The sequence below is a fragment of the Pongo abelii genome, chromosome 12, assembly GCF_028885655.2.
Source record: "Pongo abelii isolate AG06213 chromosome 12, NHGRI_mPonAbe1-v2.0_pri, whole genome shotgun sequence".
Taxonomy (NCBI): Eukaryota; Metazoa; Chordata; class Mammalia; order Primates; family Hominidae; genus Pongo; species Pongo abelii.
In genome coordinates this window covers 103159809-103178304 of record NC_071997.2, presented here as the reverse complement: position 1 = coordinate 103178304, position 18496 = coordinate 103159809, and the positions used below count along the sequence as shown (strand labels likewise).

General features: G+C 40.7%; 1 protein-coding gene across 1 annotated transcript in view; it reads right to left on the bottom strand.

The window, feature by feature from the left end:
- The window catches only part of ALK (ALK receptor tyrosine kinase), a 725336-nt gene that overhangs the window by 425051 nt on the left and 281789 nt on the right, over nucleotides 1-18496 (bottom strand). The gene's annotated exons all lie outside the window — the stretch shown is intronic.

Sequence of the window (18496 nt, the reverse complement as noted above, 5' to 3'; positions counted from 1 at the left end):
TGACTCTTCTAGCACCACCGTTAGGCTGGGAGACCTGCCCTTGCACGATGACTCCAGGCAGGTGCTTTGGGTTCTGCCTGGCACATCCTTCCATAGCTTTCCTTAGGGTCAATGTGTTGAGCTGCCAAAGAGGGGTCAAACCAGGCCTTTAGAAGCTGCTCTTAGGTGCTGACCAACATTCACTCCAGTTCCAAGCAATCAAACCAGCCTTTTGTCAGGGAGAGGCCTCACCTTAGGAAACCAATGTTTCTGATCAAAGGTCAACCTCCAAATCCAATCCAGAAGCAATTATAGTTGTGATTTAAGTACCAGAGTTGAGGTTCAAAGTCCAACTTTTTTCCTGAAACAACTGACCTCTGCTTTGTGACAAAAATGGTTGAGTCTCAGATGACTATAATACAATTTTAATTTAAGATCTAAAACTCTGTGCTACCTTCAAGTTGTCATCAGTTTGTCATTTTTTTTTGTTGACAAATTAAGGTGAGTGGGCAGGAATGCTGTCATCTTCTTTTGCCTCCATTTCAATGTCACTCTGTCCCTGAACCTACTTGCCCTTACATTGGTGGGGAGAGGTTCCCTTCCCTGTGCTCCCAACATGTCCACACCCCCATTTTCAGGATTCTAAGCCACTGTCCCTGACTCTGATTCTCTCCTCCCTAACCCCTGGTGCAAAGCTGCCCACGCTACAGACTAGGTGGCTACTACCTGTGATATGCAGAACCACTAAAAAATAAAAAGACTTGGCCAGGCGCGGTGGCTCACGCCTGTAATCCTAGCACTTTGGGAGGCCAAGGCGGGTGGATCACCAGGTCAGGAGTTCAAGACCAGCCTGGCCAATATGGTGAAACCCCATCTCTACTAAAAATACAAAAATTAGCTGGGGGTGGTGGCGCACGCCTGTAATCCCAGCTACTTGGGAGGCTGAGGCAAAAGAATCCCTTGAACCCAGGAGGTGGAGGTTGCAGTGAGCTCAGATTGCGCCACTGCACTACAGCCTGGGTGACAAAGCGAGACTGCGTCTCAAAAAATAGATAAAAAAAATAAATAAATAAAAAACACTTGAAAAATAGTTGTGTATTTATTTAATTAAATAAGTATTAAGAAAATGATTATATAACACAAGAAACCCATAATTTTGTGGATGTTATTGCTTTAGATGAGGTTAAATATTTAAGTTTAGCTAGCTGACTTGCAATAGTACCAAGTAACTGATCACAAGGGTGATCTGTGACATTGGAAACCATGGGTGGAAGTTGGGATGATCTTTGCACAATGGAGAGCCCTGGGCTGGCAAGCAAGAGTCTTTGCTCTATTTCTCACTTCCAGTATGGCTTTGGGATGTGCCTTAACCTCTCTAGGCCTCCTTGGGTATCATTGGTGCTTTCATGGGGCTGGATCCTTTCCTGATTTTCAAATGTACTCAAGTTTCTCCAGTGTGGGAAATAAACCTCCAATACCTGTTCTTTGAGTGTGTGAGCCCTCAGATCGAGCTCTCCTCTCCCTTCTCGCTTTTTCTGTGGGTGCCAGAGCTGAGGGTGTTGCCTTCCTTCTCTCTGCTCTCCCTGACACCATTGAAAGGGCCTCTTCAGTGTCACTGATGACTTCCCAAATAGCAAGCAGCACTGCTGGCCCTCAGCTTCTGGAACACCCTGACTTACACGGGCTTTGTGGACAGGACTGAGAACTTAGCCCCGATGGATCGTATGCTGTATCCCAGGAAAATGGATTCTGCGTATCCAATGCCTCCTTGACAAAGAGACTCTCAGAACCTATCTCCACCCATTTACATTTAAAACCCCTCCTGGGTTGTCAAACAATACATGACAAGGGTCCCTGGTCTGCTGCCCGCACTCAGCCCTGCTGCTGCCTTCTGACAATGGGAAGGATGGAGGGGTGCCAGGAGGCAGCCCCTGGGGCACTGGGATGTCATTATGGGCTGCATCAGGTGCCGATACCCACAGTGAGGCGCATCGAGCTAGGGCTGCCCAACTCTAGCAGCCCCAAGGGATGCCTAGGAAGGGTGAAGAAAAGCAGCTCAGGTTTCTGGGTTCATGACTTGGCTCTCCAGTAGACATTCCAGCCTTGGACCAATGACCCCTTTCTTAATGCCTCAATCTCTTAATCTGCTAAGTGGCAATAATTAGTATTAAAAGTAGGAAAAACTTTGTATGAGTTTATTAGGGCTACTGTAAGGAAATCCCATTCACTGTGTGGCTTAAACAACACAACAGTGTTGCCTGACAGTTGTGGATGCTGAAAGTCCAAAATCAAGGTGTTGGTTCCTTCAGAGGGCTGTGAGGGAAGGATCCATTCCAGGCCCCTCTCCCTGGTTTACAGATGGCTTCCTTCACGTTCACATGGTGTTCTTTCTTTGTGTGCCTGTGTCCAAATTTCCACCTCTTATAAGGATCTACCCTCCTCCGGTAGGACCACATCTTAACTAATTTCATTGGCAACAACCCTATTTCCAAATAAGAGCACATTCTGAGGTACTGGGGGTGAGGACTTCAACATATACTTTTCTCTTTTTTTTGCGGGGGGGTGGGTGGGCACAATTTAACCTATAACGGAGCTGAAGATGTGAACACGGAGTCGGGGCCCTGGATTCTAGACCCAGCTCTGCCATTCAGCAGCTGCATGGCACTACGTAAATCAGCCCTGTACTCCAGGCGGCGGACTTCTCTTCACCTCCTCAGTTTGAGGGTAGGACCCCTTCCAGCTCTAATAGCCAATGGCTTCACCATCTAACTTAAACTGTTCTAAATGTTAGCAGAGTATTTAAAACTTCTTACATGGGCAATAGAGTATAAACACTAAGAAATAATAAACCCGCGCCTCAGGAGAAAGAACGCATACAAATTCAAAGTGGTTTTCAAACATTATTTCATTAATCTTTACAAATCCCCTGTGAAGTAGTATTATTAAAGAGCAAACTGACAATTGTGCTATAATCTGGTCAAGTAAAAGAACAACATCTCAGACAAGATAATAGCAGACTTATCTGCCTCCAGGGACAGTTGAATATGCAAAGGGTGAGCGAGTTGGAAACAAATAGGAAATTTCATCTCAGGTGGCTTTGAAATAGGGGTTGGAAATGAGGCTTTGGCTGCCATCCTGGGACTTTCCAAAGGAGGGGGAGAGATTTACAGGCAGACTTTCCAGAATACATGCATCATTCATGGCCTCTAATTTTTCATGCATAAATGTTTGAGCTGATATTTAAGATCTAGGAAATCTGCTGAGAAGGAATTACAATGTTTTTCTGAGGTGAGAAAAAAAAAACAAAACACTGTCCTAGATGAATTGTTTATCACTTTTTTTGTTGTTGTGGTTTTGCTATTGCAAAGGTAGAAAATATATCTTTTTTTTTTCCTTTCTAAATCAGGGCTAAAAAGGTAGGCAAGCTTGAAATGATGGAATTGTGGCCACTTCACTAAAGCCCTCATCCTCCCAGCCTCTGGCTATTGTCCTGAGTCTGACCAGCTTTTAGGAAAAGCTGATGATCAGGCACAGTTTATCCCAGGACACTGATTTCACACTCCATGTAGAAGGCAAGATGAAGGAGGCAATCCTAGGGCTGAAGCTGACCCTGGACAGTGGGACAAAAGGTGACATTCAGATCTGGGCTTGCACAAAGATGTCTCATTATGTGGGACCCTGAAAGGGGCCAAGAAGGCACTGCTGCCCACCTTGATCTTAAATAGCTTCTTTACTTGCTTCTGGAGAGGTGAGGGCTGGACCTCTTAACCAATCACCAGCATCATTGTGCGAATGAGTTTGTCTCAACCATCCTTCTCCAGGGTGTTGAGAGGTTATTTAGAGAGGGACTGGGAAGGGCAGGGCAGGTCTCCAAGCCTCTGGTGGGAAAAGCAAGAAGCAGAAAAACAAAAAAGGGATGAGGTGGGGTGGGTGGGAGACTTTGAAGACCATTTTTGCCCACCTCACTATGCTGCCAGATGAGCCACAGTACAGGCTAACCTCATTTAGTGAAGCACCAATGCTGCTAGTTTACAGGTTAGCTTGGTTTAGTGAACACCCATACCGCTAAATTAATTTAACAGTTAATACTGTGAGCCAGTTGGTAAATCTGATCGTATATCATCAGAAATTCTCTTGCAGGGTTCTTCTGAGGCTGCTTTTATTATTAAAACTTACCAATCAACCAACCAACAAATAAAAAGCAGTGTATTAGTCTGTTTTCACGCTGCTAATAAAGACATACCCGAGACTGGGAAGAAAAAGAGGTTTAATTGGACTTACAGTTCCACATGGCTAGGGAAGCCTCAGAATCATAATGGGAGGCAAAAGGCACTTGTTACATGGCAGCGGCAAGAGAAAATGAGAAAGAAGCAAAAGTGGAAAGCCCTGATAAATCCATCAGATCTCCTGAGACTTATTCACTATCACAAGAATAGCAGGGGAAAGACCAGACCCCACGATTCACTTACCTCCCTCTGGGTCCCTCCCACAACATGTGGGAAATCTGGGAGATACAATTCAAGTTGAGATTTGGGTGGGGGCACTGCCAAACAATATTAAGCAGCTTTGAAAAATCATAACTTTACTCAAAACCCAGCTTCTCTGTATGACCTGGTGCCAGCTGCATCTCTCGATCCTCCTTCCAACACACCAATACCCAGTTCCTTGAAGTTCCCCAGATGGGCTAGCCTCCTCACCTCTCCTCTTGTGCAGAGATTCATACTAAACTCAAGTTTAGTATGAATCTAAACTCAAGTTTGAATTCATACTAAATTCAATACTAAACTCAAGTCTGCCCCTTCCAGGAAGCCTCCCTGACTTCCCAAAGTAAGTGAGGGTCCCCTGCACCTCACTGCTCTAATCACACTTATTAGAATTGTTCATTTGGTTTCCAGTTTCTTCCTCTAGAATGTGGCAGAACCAATGACCTCCATCTTGGCAACCCCAGTGTGAGACGCAGTCCCTGGCACCTAGGAGGTTCCTAACAATGTTTATTGTGAACGAACAATTTTTTAACCATTAAATTTGCTGATTAAAAAGCAAGAGAACTCAGTTGAAGCACCCATCTACTTTGTGGTGGAAATATAAATTGATTCAAGGTTCTTGGAAAGCCATTGGCAAGGTGTATCATGGGCAATATTATCAACTTTGACCTTGGCACTCCTCTTCTGGGAATCTAGCCTAAGGAAATAACGTAAACTATGAAAAAATGATCTTCGTGATGGAACTTACAGCAGTGTTATTTAAAATATAAATGTCCAGAAATAAAGTAAATGTCCAATAATAGAGAAATGGTTAAATTATAATCTGATATAATGTTTTGCAACCATGAAAAATCACCACTAGAAGAAACTGTGTCAAATGTGGAAAAGAATTATGATAAAACATTAAATGAAAATGACATAAAACAGATGGATAGGATGATAATGATTATGTAAAATAAAATGATAGCTAACACATATATTGTAGCTCACTTTAATACTTTACATGAACTCTTAATTCTTACAACAATCCTATTTGGTAGGTACTATTCACATCTCCATTTTCTAGATGATGGCGGCAGAAGCACAGAGAGAGTAAGTGACTTTCCCTAAACTGCACAGCTAGTAAGTAATAGAGTCTGAATTTAAACCCAAGACAGCCTGTGTATAGACACTGTGTTCTTAACTGTAATTATATAAAATTCATCTAGAGTTTAGAAGAAAATAAAACCAAATGCTATTGCTTTTTTAAGGTTGTGAAAAGAAAAGGAATTTCTTAGTCTATATTTAAACATTTCTATAGTGGGCTTATACTACCTTTACAACACAACAATATTTAAAATAAAAATTTTAGAAATTTTATAATATAGAAATCTTTCTTCAAACATCTACTTGTAAAGCATGTTTACAATGGTTGGTGGCTTAAATATTCAAGAATTGTCTTGAATGAAAATGTTTACATACTAAGTTACCTGATGCATACACAGACACATGAAGCTGAAACTGTATTTCTGCTCATGAATTTATTTCCTTTGTAATGTGTAACATATGGGATTTGATGTTTATACCCTAGCAAGACTCTTCATAGAAAGGTATCAATTCACCAGTCGAGGAAAAAAATCATTGTCAGACTATGTGTTTATAAACCATGGTCACTGCAGGGCAGGAGGGTTGAGGTGGGAGAGTGTGTGACAGGAAAGGAAGATGCCTTTCCTTTGCTCAAATGCCAGCCCTGCCCTCGCTGGTGGTAGAAACCCCAAACCAAGTCCTGGGAGACCTCTTGGGTGGAGATGTGTGAGGGAGACCAGTGTTGCGCCTATTTCTGGGGCACAAGGAAAGGTACCCTTAAGTTTTTACCAAGTTAATCTGATTTAGGTCTTTTATAAAAGCAAAACTGACTATCCAGGATTCCTTGAGCTCTCACACAGAGTATTTCTGTTACAAAGGGAGGTTTCCTGTCTGTATATGAGTGAGAAACCCTCTATAGGAAATGAGAGGACACAGCTGGGGAGGGCTCCTCCTACACCTCTCTGTTCAGGTTTGCAGAGGAACGGGTGGAGCTTGGTTTGGAGGAGCTGTTCCAATGGAGCAAGGTGAGGAGGAACTGCAGGGAAGCCACCACTGTTGCCTAAAACTTAAGACTCACTGAGGCCTGCTGGAGCAGGGGGTCGGGGGAGGGAGAGCATCAGGAAGAATAGCTAATGGATGCTGGGCTTAATACCTGGGTGATGGGATGATCTGTGCAGCAAACCACTATGGCACATGTTTATCTATGTAATAAAGCTGCACATACTGTGCATGCACCCCTGAACTTAAAATAAAAGTTAAAGCGAAAACAAAAACAAACACATAAAAGTAGGACTCCTTTCTTCTGCAATTAGTCCCAAATCCCACTCCAAGGCACTACAAATAAGAGTGTTGTTCTAACTAATACTTACAGGAGGGTGTTCACTGTGGGCAGAGCCTGCTGCTGAGTGAGAATGGGGTTTGCCTCAGCTCTGGAAACCTACACACTAGGTGGGGAGATTAGACTGACAGCTAGGGAAAAGGTAATTGATAATCTCAAACTATGCATGTGGTTCACATTTGCCCACATGAGTGGTATGGACGTGAGTGTGTCAGGTCAGGGTGGGGAGGCAGTCAGAGGGGCACTGTGTCCACACTGGTGGCTGTGGAATGTGTGTGGGATTCAAGGAAGAGCATCTGTAGCTATCCATTATGTGCTAGGTGCTGTGCTAGGCAATTTCACTATGTTGTTATTTCATCCTCACCAACAATCCTGTATTTATTTTATTGATCTTACAGATGAGAAAATTAATGAGTAAAGATTACATAGCTAAGGAAGAGACTGCAGTTCAACTTCTAAATTAATTCTGTTTGACTTCAAGACCCATAAGTAGAAGGAAGGAGGAGTGCACACATGCATAGTATGTATGTATGTATATGTGCGCATTTTCCCAAAAGCTTTCCGATAGATTTGAATCAAATGTTACCACTTGCAAAGTTCTTCTCCCCCAGAAGTTTAACTGGATTCTTTCAATAGCCCTGCAAAGTAACAATTGTAACTACCTAAATGTCACAAATCAGAAAACTGATAACTAGAATATGAAAGAGAACCAAGCAGTAAGTAGTGTAGACATGTGTCCCTTAATGCAGGGGATGCATTCAGAGAAATGTGTCATTAGGCATTTTCATCACTATGTCAGCACCATACAGTGTTCTTATACAAGCCTAGGCGATATGGCCTTCTATACACCAGGTGTTTGGCTGCAAATACGTGAATCCACTTTTTCCAGCTGTTAATCCCATGCTTGCTGCCCTCACTTACTTATCCAGCTAACCTCTGCCTGCTGCTGGAGGCCCAGGCTCTGGAGATACTGAGAGGAAGTTGACATGACTTGCCTGATGGAGCAGAGGCACCTGAGCTTTGCATGCCATCACCAGGAGGGTGGTGGGTGCCAAGGCAGACATCCACTGAGGCCTTTATGCTTCACCTGGGGAGCCAAGATTGGAAAGGGCTTTGAAGATTCCTAAAGCTGAATCTTAAAACATAGGTTTACCAAAAGAGCAAGATAGATGATGACATTTTCAGCTCAGGAAACAACCCATGCAAAGGCAAAGAAGTGAGAAGCCACACAGGGCTCTAAGAACTACTGATGGTGTGTGTGTGCTATGGACTGAAGGACTGTGTCCCTCAAATTCAAAGATTGAAGCCCTATCCCCTATGTGATGGTATTTGGAGGTGGGACCCTTGGGGAGGTAATTAGACTGAGATGTGGTCATGAGCGTAGGGCCTTTGATATGACTTGGCCTGTGTCCCCACCCAAATGTCATCTTGAATTGTAATAATCCCCACATGTCAAGGGTGGGGCCAGGTGGAGATAATTGAATCATGAGGGCAGTTCCCCCATATTGTTCTCGTGGTAGTGAATAAGTCTCAAGAGATCTGATGGTTTTATAAACGGGAGTTCCCCTGTACAAGCTTTCTTGCCTGTTGCCACGTAAGACATCCCTTTGCTCCCCTTTGCTCTTCCATCATCTTCTGCCATGATTATGAGGCTTCCCCAGCCATGTGGAACTGTGAGTCCATTAAACCTCTTTCCTTTATAAATTACCCAGTCTTGGGTATGTTTTTATTAGCAGCATGAGAATAGACTAAAACAGTCTCCATGATGGGATTTGCGTCCTGTAATAAGAGGAAGTGATCAGAACTGGCACTCTCCCCTCCCCATGTGAGGACACAGTGACAAGATGGCCATCTGCAAGCCAGGAAGAGAGCCCTCACCAGGAACCAAATCTGCCAGCACCTTGATCTTGGAGTTCCCAGCTTCTAGAACCGTGAGAAATAAATGTCTGTTGTTAAGCTACCAACCTATGGTATTTTGTCATAGCAGCCTGAGCAGACTGAGACAGCATGCTTCCTCCACTCTAGCTAGATGCAGGCCTCTACCTCTGCAGAGATAATGCCTGGCGCTCCAGAGGCTTGCAGTGAAAAGAGGGCCCCTCTTGTTCCTTCCCCAGCTGCCAAACATCCGTAAAGCCGGGGCTCCTCCAAACCACCTGAAATCTGCCCACTAGTTATTAGACTTGCTTCTAGAAGCCTGGCTGCAGTTTCCAAAAGAGAAAGATGCCAGTGTTAGGTAATCATGCCCATCATCCCCTAATGCCAGGCACTGCCCTGGCTCTGAAGCCAGGCTGACTGATGCAAAGAGGCTCTGCTGGGCAAGACACTCTCCGGAAGGCAGGCAGCCACATTTTCTAGACCACCATAGTTCTGTTTTGTAAAAGATTTCTCTCTTGTCCAATTAAAACGGAAAATTCTCCTCTATTCTCCAGTCCCAGCTGCCCTCTACACAGTAACCAGAGAGGACGACACAATCATTCCATGCATTCAAAAGGCAGGGCTTTTTGCAAGGAAGAGTATTTGCCTGCTCACCACTCCCGCTCCCCAACATAAGGCTCACTGTTGATGCCACAAATTTCTGCATTAGATGGCTGGTAGCCCATTTCCACTCCCTAATTTAGCAGATGAAGATGATTACTGTATTTATGTTGTGTGAACAGCAGTGGGCCAGGGAATTGAGAAGCATTTGATCCATCCAACTTAAGTCTTATTTCTCACACACGTGTCTCTGGCTGCCTAACTGCTGAGACCCCGGCAGGAGACAGGAATGAGGAGGCGTGAGTCATGTCTTGTTTGTTACAACAGGAAGATGTCCCAGGACCTTTTTGAAGGGGAGATGGGGGTGGGATGATGAATACTTCAAGTTCTATGAATCAAATATGAATTGAACTGTAATCTGGGCTTTAAGTAGATGCCTGCATAATAAGTGTTAAACAATTCATCTTTCTGTCAGGCGGCAGAAAGTAATTTATTCATTACCATTTAAGCAAGAAGAGATCTTGCGTGTTTAAAGAGAGAAAAGTTTAGCGTGCTCCATTCTCGATGGCACTGCAAAGGACCCAAACTGAAAGAAAATGCTGAAAGGGGAAAGGAATGAAGGAAGCTGCGGAGCATCAAACCTTGATTTGGCTTGGGAAATAACATTAATTCTCTTTCAGCATCCAGTTGAGAAATCAAACAGGCTTAATTTAAGGAGTCTTCAGATGAAGAATTGGTAAATTCAGTAAAGACTGATCTTACTTTATGCATCACAAGCCATCCCCAGCTATGTGTAAAGTTAAAAAGTACGCATGAAGCTACAATCTTTTCCCTTTGACTTTCATTATGATTTCAGATATGTTTCCTTAAAACCCTGAAATACAATAAAAGCACCACTTAGGCCTTTTGATTCACTGCAAGCATTTTACATTTGTCAACATGCAATCTATGAGCCTTACATCCTCCCACAAAACCACACATAAAATTTACAAATTTTATATATAATCTTAACACATTCAGGATGAATCACATGTGCTCTCTATTAAAACATGCTATATAGCTAATTTTCACTCTACTGCATTTTTTTCTTAACTCCATGGGACTTAAGTGTATAAGCAGCCATAGTAACCAGGAGAATGCTTCAGGGTTGCAGCCAAACTTACGAGCTGGAGGGACCATATGGAGGAGTTTTCTTGGATAGAATTCAGTTGTACCACTTCACAAGTATTATACTCTACTCATTTGTTATTGCATAGCAAACACTCTGTTGCATTATAAAGAGATGGTGTACAGTTCTGTTTTAAAACTTAGTGGAATTCTCTTTAAAATGCTTGAGTCAGAAAATATGTCTGGCTACCTTAACAATTAAAACCAAATCTTTGGCAGAGATCAGATTGCAAAAAATGTTTGCTAAACTAGTTCATGTGTGATCTCAAGCAATTCAATGCAAATGGTTTTAAACTAAGCACTAAATGAGAAACTATTCAAAGATAGACAAGTCTGTAAGAAAAAAAGGAGAGAGCATAATAAAATATTCACATAATACAGATTTAGCATGTTCAAGACTCAGCGCTCTCACCACAGAAAATGGAGCACACTCAAAACTGAGAATGACCCCATATATAGGAGCGAGTCATTCTTTCTAATGTAGAGAAGATGCAGGGAACCAAATTAAAAATGAAACCTAAGACTGCCATGGGAGTGTTGGCAGGCAAAGCTATCTGCTTTCTATGATAAGTTGCAAGTGCTTATTTGAAGAGGAAACATGGCGCTCTGCCTAGTTCTGTGTACACAAAGGCAATGGGGTCATATCTAGACCTGAACACCGTTGGAGACTCGCCTCCCCCACACATGTAAGCACATCTGAGTGTTAAGAATCCTGAATTCAAACCCAGCTGACAGGACCAGGATGAAAATAATTTGTCATAATAAATATTTAAACCTTTATTGTATTTTTACAAACTAACTCTGTATATAAATGCTAGAAAACTTGAGACCCTAAGGAAAGAATGGCACAAATGGAAAACTGTTTTCTAACTACAGGTTTCTTCAAGCAGACGAATATGACACTGAACAGACATACAATGGCCCACAATAGGAGTTTTATTTGTTTGAATGTTTCTTGAGATGGAATATAGAACTTTCCTACATACTGGTCAGAGTTTTCCTCTAGGATTTTTAAAGCTAAAGTTTAGAGGAGAATCTTGAATAATCTTAAATTGCTCTCATAATTCTTTCTGTTACACCTAGCACAGATTCTAAGAAATCATAATCCAAGGCATTTTCTGTCCACTTCTTTCAACCACAACAATGTTAATACTATCTAACATTACTGAGTAATGTTACTCAGTAATGAGTTGCCAGGCACACTGCAATAAGCCCTTTATATACATGATCTTGGCTAATCCTGACAGCAACCCTCTGAGGTACAGACAGTTATTAGTCTCATTTTACAGGTCAAAGCAGTAAATCACACTGGGGCAGGTGATAGATCTTTGAGGATTTGAATGCAGGTCGGCCTGACTTCACATTCACAGTTTTAACCATGAAGCCAATTGGAAGTAATACATTCCTAGATCTATAAAATGATGAACATATTCTCAAGGCAGTAGTCTACCCGACAAACAGATTCCATTTTGCTCCCCACCCCTGCCCATAAAAGCAGTTTAATAATAAATAGGAAGACATTATGCTTTAAAGGTATTTCATGTCAGTTGCCTTTCTTCAACGCACAACGCAATTAGAGTCTGGGTGGAAATTTGATTGACTGTTTGGCCACGTGTGCCTTAAAGCGCTGGGAATAAGCATGGAGGAGGTGAGGTAGAAGGACACTTGATTGGAGAACAACAGTCATGGATGCATAGGAAGGTGCCCAAAGTGGATCGTAGATATTTCTCCTAGCTTCTGCCAAGCCCATTGTGGAGAAAATAAAAGTTCCTCCTCCTCGCAAAGAAAGAGGAGAGTAAAGAAATAGCTAAAAGGTGACCTTAGTGATTCTCTGGTATTAACAGAGCCATCATAGGCAAGAAATTTTATTTATTTATTTTTTTGCAGGTGATATTAAGCCTAATTACAGGGTCTCTAATTCTAAGCACCAGGGAGTTTTATGGTAGCCTAGGGACTTTTGACACCCAAACTACCATAAATGAGAAGAAAATGTTAAGCTTTTATGGAAAGCAGAGAAGGAAAAGAGAAATGAAATTAAGGTTGGCAATTATTAAGTACCTGAGTGTATTAGGTATTTATAATTTTAATATAATTTTTAAAATATTGTTCTTAAGGGTATCACTAAAATGATATATAAACCATCAGGTATTAGGAATCTTTCTAGATTAATGCTTTGCTTTCTTAATGAAGAGTTATATTTTCACAGGAAATATATACTAGATTATCCCAGGCTATATTTTGAAATTTTGTTGTCTATGTCTTTGAGGAACTTTGGTATTTACACTGCAAGACTCTTAGCCTAGTTACTTACTGATATCTTTTTTTTTTCTTGTGGACAAGCCTTATAAACTCCAACATCACATAAGCCATTGTTCATGAAGATCCATTACTCATCCCTCTCTATATAGATATATTTAGCTGCGATTTGTATAACACATGGTGCTTAGGGTTCTTCAAGAAAGGTAGAAATTTAGAAATATATATGTGCAACATATTCAAATAAAAAAGCAAATTCACAGATCTGTAGATAAAATGACCAAGGTGAGACTGTACTAACTGCATCTACACAAACTAAATAAAAATGTAAGTGAATAACACGTTTATAGTTATATATGCAGCTTTAAGATTTGAGAAAAACTTGGGCATTCATTATGTCATAGATGTTGCTCATTTTCATTTGAGAAAATTCCCCATTAATATGCATTATTGAACAAGGGATGATTTGGGCCCCTAGGCTATATCTCATGATGAGGGTGATGCAGATGAAGTAAAACTTCGACAAATGAAAGGAAATTCAGATTTTATCATCACATCAGATTAGAGCTGTAAGCTGTTTCCAAACTCAAAACAGTTCAGATCAGTCAGGGGAATCTTGCTGACATGGAGGAGCCTCTGCTTCTGGCTCTACTAATATTTGTGGAACAGTGAGCATGGAAATGGGCTTTAATTCTAGATCCCATCCTGGGACGGGTTGTGCATTCCTACAGCAGCTGGCAGAGCTGCTGACAAAGGACTGGAACAGGAGTTGGAAATCCCAGCTCTGTCAGTTACTAGCTGTAGGATCTTAGTGAATTAGTTAACCCCTTGATTTCATTGCTTGAAATCTCTAAAACTGAAAAAACAGTACCTGCCCTGTGCAATTCAAAAGGCTGTTCATACATCAAATGGAAATGAATGTGAAGGTTTTCTGAAAGCTGTAAATCAGATTTGCACTGAACTTCACAGTTAACCTGGCTTGAGAATAAAGATTAGGTATCATAACATGGCCCTCAAGGCCCCGCACCATTTAATCCCATTCCATGTGTCCTACCTCAGTTTCCTTGCTATCTAGCCACATATCCTCTGCTCTAGTGACCTGAATCAGGTTACCATTTTCTACCATATGACAGCTATGTATTGTGTGTTACTGTATTTCACGTGCACATCTCACACATGTGTCATTCGATCATTGTAACTCTTGGAGACAGAATAGGGATTGCTTCTAAGCAGCACTGAAAGGTAGAAATAAGAAAATTGCACAAATCCCATGCACATAGTAACTGGTGGAGACAGGATGTGGGTACAGATTCATCTCTTAGGGTTGGGTCATGTAGAAAGTTTCTTCATGTCTCTCCCCCAGGATAGGTGGCAACTCCCAGAGGGCATGCCTATGTGCTGTCTGGTGCAGAGCTTTGCAAAAAGTATGAGTCAATAAAAATGAGTGATACAGAAATAAACTGTGGGACATGAGTAACAGCCAAGTTTTCTTTGTAGAGTGCAGGGCTAGTGGGAATGCAAGTGTTATGGAGTGAATTGTGTCCCTCTCCTGCCAAATTCATAAGTTGAAGTCCTAGCCCCCAGTATGATTGTAATTGGAGATAGGGATCTTAAGAGGTAATTAAGGTTACATTTAGTAATCTAGAAGATAAATAAAGTTAAATTTAAGAGATAAGATTAAATTAAAGTTATAGTAAATAATATTAAATTTAAATAAATAAGGTTGTAAAAGGTAATTATGGCTGAAGCCCTAATCTGACAGAATTGGTGGCCTTACATGAAGAGGAAGAGAAAAATCTTTCTCTCTCCCCATTCCCCACCATGTGAAGATGTAGTGAGAAGGCAGCCATCTGCAAGCCAGGAACAGAGCCCTCAGCAGAAACCCACTGTATTAGTCCATTTTCACGCTGCCAATAAAGACATACCTGAGACCAGGCAATTCACAAAGGAAAGAGGTTTAATGGAGAACTCACTGTTCCACGTGACTGGGGATGCCTCACAATCATGGTAGAAGGCAAGGAGGAGCAAGTCACATCTTATGTGGATGGTGGCAGGCGAAGAGAGGATGAGGAAGATGCGAAAGCAGAAACCCCTGATAAAACCATCAGATCTCATGAGACTTATTCACTACCACGAGAACAGTATGGTGAAAACTGCCCCCATGATTCAATTAGCTCCCACTGCACCCCTCCCACAACACCTGGGAATTATGGGAGTACAATTCAGGATGAGATTTGGGTAGGGACACAGGACCAAACCATATCATCCACCATGCTGACACTCTGATCTTGAACTTCTAACCTCTAGAACAGAAATCTCTCTTCTTTATGCAACCTCATCTATGGTTGTTATGGAAGCCTGAGCAGACACTTACACCTTGGGCTGGTGGTGGACTAAGTCCATGATGATCCACCTCATAGGCTAAATGACCTGATTTCTCATTCCTGGAAATATTTTCTTCATCATAGTCATAACAGTGATCATGTCAAAATAATCTTTAGAACATGCTGAAAAGGCTGCACTCATGGTCTGAGCTCAGGAGATGTGGGAGAGATTTACCCATGTTGGCTATTACACATAGATCCCGAAGGAAGTCCCAAGTAAATTTAAAAAACACATTGAACTAGATGAAAATTAAAATGCAATGTATCAAAATTTGTGGGACACAGTTAAGGCAGTGATGAAAAGGAAATTAATAACACCAAATGCTTACTTTAGAAAAGAATACAATTCTCAAATCAACAATCTATGCTCCCAATTCAAAAAACTAGAAAAAGAAGACCACAAGAAACTAATAGCAAGCAGAAGATATAATAAATATAGAGAAAAAAATCAATGAAATTGAAAACATAAAGACAATACACTAATTTAATTAAAACAAAGAGCTAGCTCTTTGAAAAGAGCAATACAATTAAAATACCTCTAGCTAGAATGACAAAGGAAAAAAGAGAAAATGCAAATTACCAATATGAGGAAGGAAACAAGGGTTGCTATGGAGCATTCAACCATCAAAAGCATAATAAGGGAATATTACAAACAATTCTACACATATACATTTAACAATGTGGATAAAATGGGCCAATTCCTTGAAAAACACAAACTACCACAAGTCAACCAATGTGAAATAGGTAATTTGAACAGCCCTGTAAGTATTAAGACAATAAATTTGCCATTAAAAACTCCCCCAAAAGAAATCTCCAGGCCCAGATGGCTTTATTGAAAAATTCCACCAAACATATAAAGAATTAATATCAATTCTTTACAAATAGAAGAGGTACAATTTCCATTTCATTTATATATATTTTAGAGAAAGAGTCTCACTATGTTGTCCTGGTGTCCTGGCTATCCATGAAAGGATGACTGGTGCACATTTTTTTTTTTTTTTTGAGATGGAGTCTTGCTCTGTCACCCAGGCTGGAGTGCAGTGGTGCAATCTCAGCTCACTGCACCCTCTGCCTCCTGGTTCAAGCGATTCTCCTGCCTCACCCTCTCAAATAGCTAGGATTAGTGACACACTGCGGTGCTGGTTTCCAATTCATTTTATGAAGCTAGTATTACTCTGAAACCAAAACCAAACAGAGACAGTACTAAACAAAAGCAAAACTCCAAATCAATATCCCTACTGAATATAGATGCAAACATCTTTAACAAAATATTGCCCAAAAGAATTGAGAAATATAAAAAGAATTATATACCGTGACTAACTGGGAGCTATTTCAGGGATGCAAGGCTGGTTCAATATTAAAAAAATCAATCAATATAATGTACCATATTGACAAGCTAAAGAAGATAAATCACATGATAATATCAATTCATGAAGAAAAAGCAATAGATAAATTCAACACTCATTCATGATTAAAACTCAGAAAAGTAGATAGGGAGAGAGGAACTTCTTCAACTTGATAAATCTACAAATAAAACTCTATAGCTAACATTGTATATAATAGTAAAAGACTGACTACTTTCCTTCTGAGATTTAAAGCAAGATGTCCACACTAATGACTGCTATTCAATATAGTACTGGAAGTTATAGTCAGGGCAATAGGGCAAAAATACGTAAATAACAAACAAAGAAACAGAAATAAAAGGCAAATATATCAGAAAGGAATAAATAAAACTGTCCCTATTTTCAGAGGGCATAGTTGTCTGTATAGAAAATATATGATTAATCAAAATACTCCTACAACTAATAAGTGAATTCAGCAAGGCTGCAGGATTCAAGGTCAATATACAAAAATCAATTGTATTTCTCTATACTAGCAATGAACACCGAGGCATCAAAATTAGGAATACAATAACATTTGTAATTACTCAAAAGATAACACTTAGGCATAAATCTAACAAAACCGGTACAGAATTTGTGTGCTGAAACTACAAAATGCTGATGACACAAATCAAAGAAGATCTAAATAAATGGAAAGAATACCAAGTTCATAGATTGAAAGTCTTAACACAGTAAAGTTGTCAGTTTCCCCAAAAGAGATATATAGGTTTGTAACAGGATGAATAATAACCACCCAAAGATAACAGGTTCTAATCTAAATATTGCCTTATAAGGAAAAGAGGTCTTCACAGATATGGTTAAATTAAAGATCTTGACAAGGGGGTATTAACCTAGATGATCCAGATGAGCCCTACATTCAATCACAAGTGTCCTTACAAGAGAGAGGCAGTTGACAATTGTACAGATATTATGCAGAGATTATGATGTAAAGACAGGCAGAGATTGGAGTGATGTGGCCAAAGGATGTCAGCAGCTACCAGAAGCTGGAAGAGGCAAGGAAAGAATTCTCCCCGAGAGCCTCTTGAGGGAGAATGGCTCTGCTGACACTTTGATTTTTAATTTCTGGCCCTTAGAACTCTGGAGAATACATTTCTATTGTTTTATTTTATTTTATTTTTTGAGACAGAGTCTCACTCTGTCCCCCAGGTGTGATCTTGGCTCACTGCAACCTCCGCCTCCCAGGTTCAAGTGATTCTCCTGCCTCAGACTCCTGAATAGCTGGGATTACAAACATGCACCACCATGTCTGGCTAATTTTTGTATTTTTTTTTTTAAATTATACTTTAAGTTCTAGGGTGGTTGTGAGGGTTTTACCATGTTGGCCAGGCTGGTCATGAACTCCTGACCTCAAGTGATCCACCCACCTCAACCTCCGAAAGTGCTGGGATTACAGGCGTGAGCCACTGCATCCAGCCACATTTCTATTGTTTTAAATGACCGAGCTTGTGGTCATTTGTTACAGTGGCCACAAGAAACTAATACAAGGTTTAGCACAATTCCTATCAGAATCCCAGGAAGATTCTTGTGAAAAAGGAACTAGAATAGCCAAAACACTTCTGAAAAAGAAGAATAAAGTGGGAAGAATTGCTTTACCTGAATTCAAGATACTATATAGCTATAGTAATCAAGACATGTGGTGTTGGGGGAGGGATATACACATAGATCAATGGAATGAAATGAGAACACAGAAAAAGACACATACAAATAAGCCCATATTCTTGATAAAGCTACAAAAACAGCTCAGTAGAGGAAGGATAGGCTTGCAACAAATAATAAATGGCCTTGGAGCAATTGGACATCCAGAGGCCAAAAATATATAAATAAATAAATAAAAGAAAAGAAAAGAAAGATAAAGAAAAATGGAGAAGAAACAAATGACCTTAGGTCAGAATTTTTAGTTAATAAAAGTTAACTCAAAATGAATCACGGACTTAAACGTAAGATGTA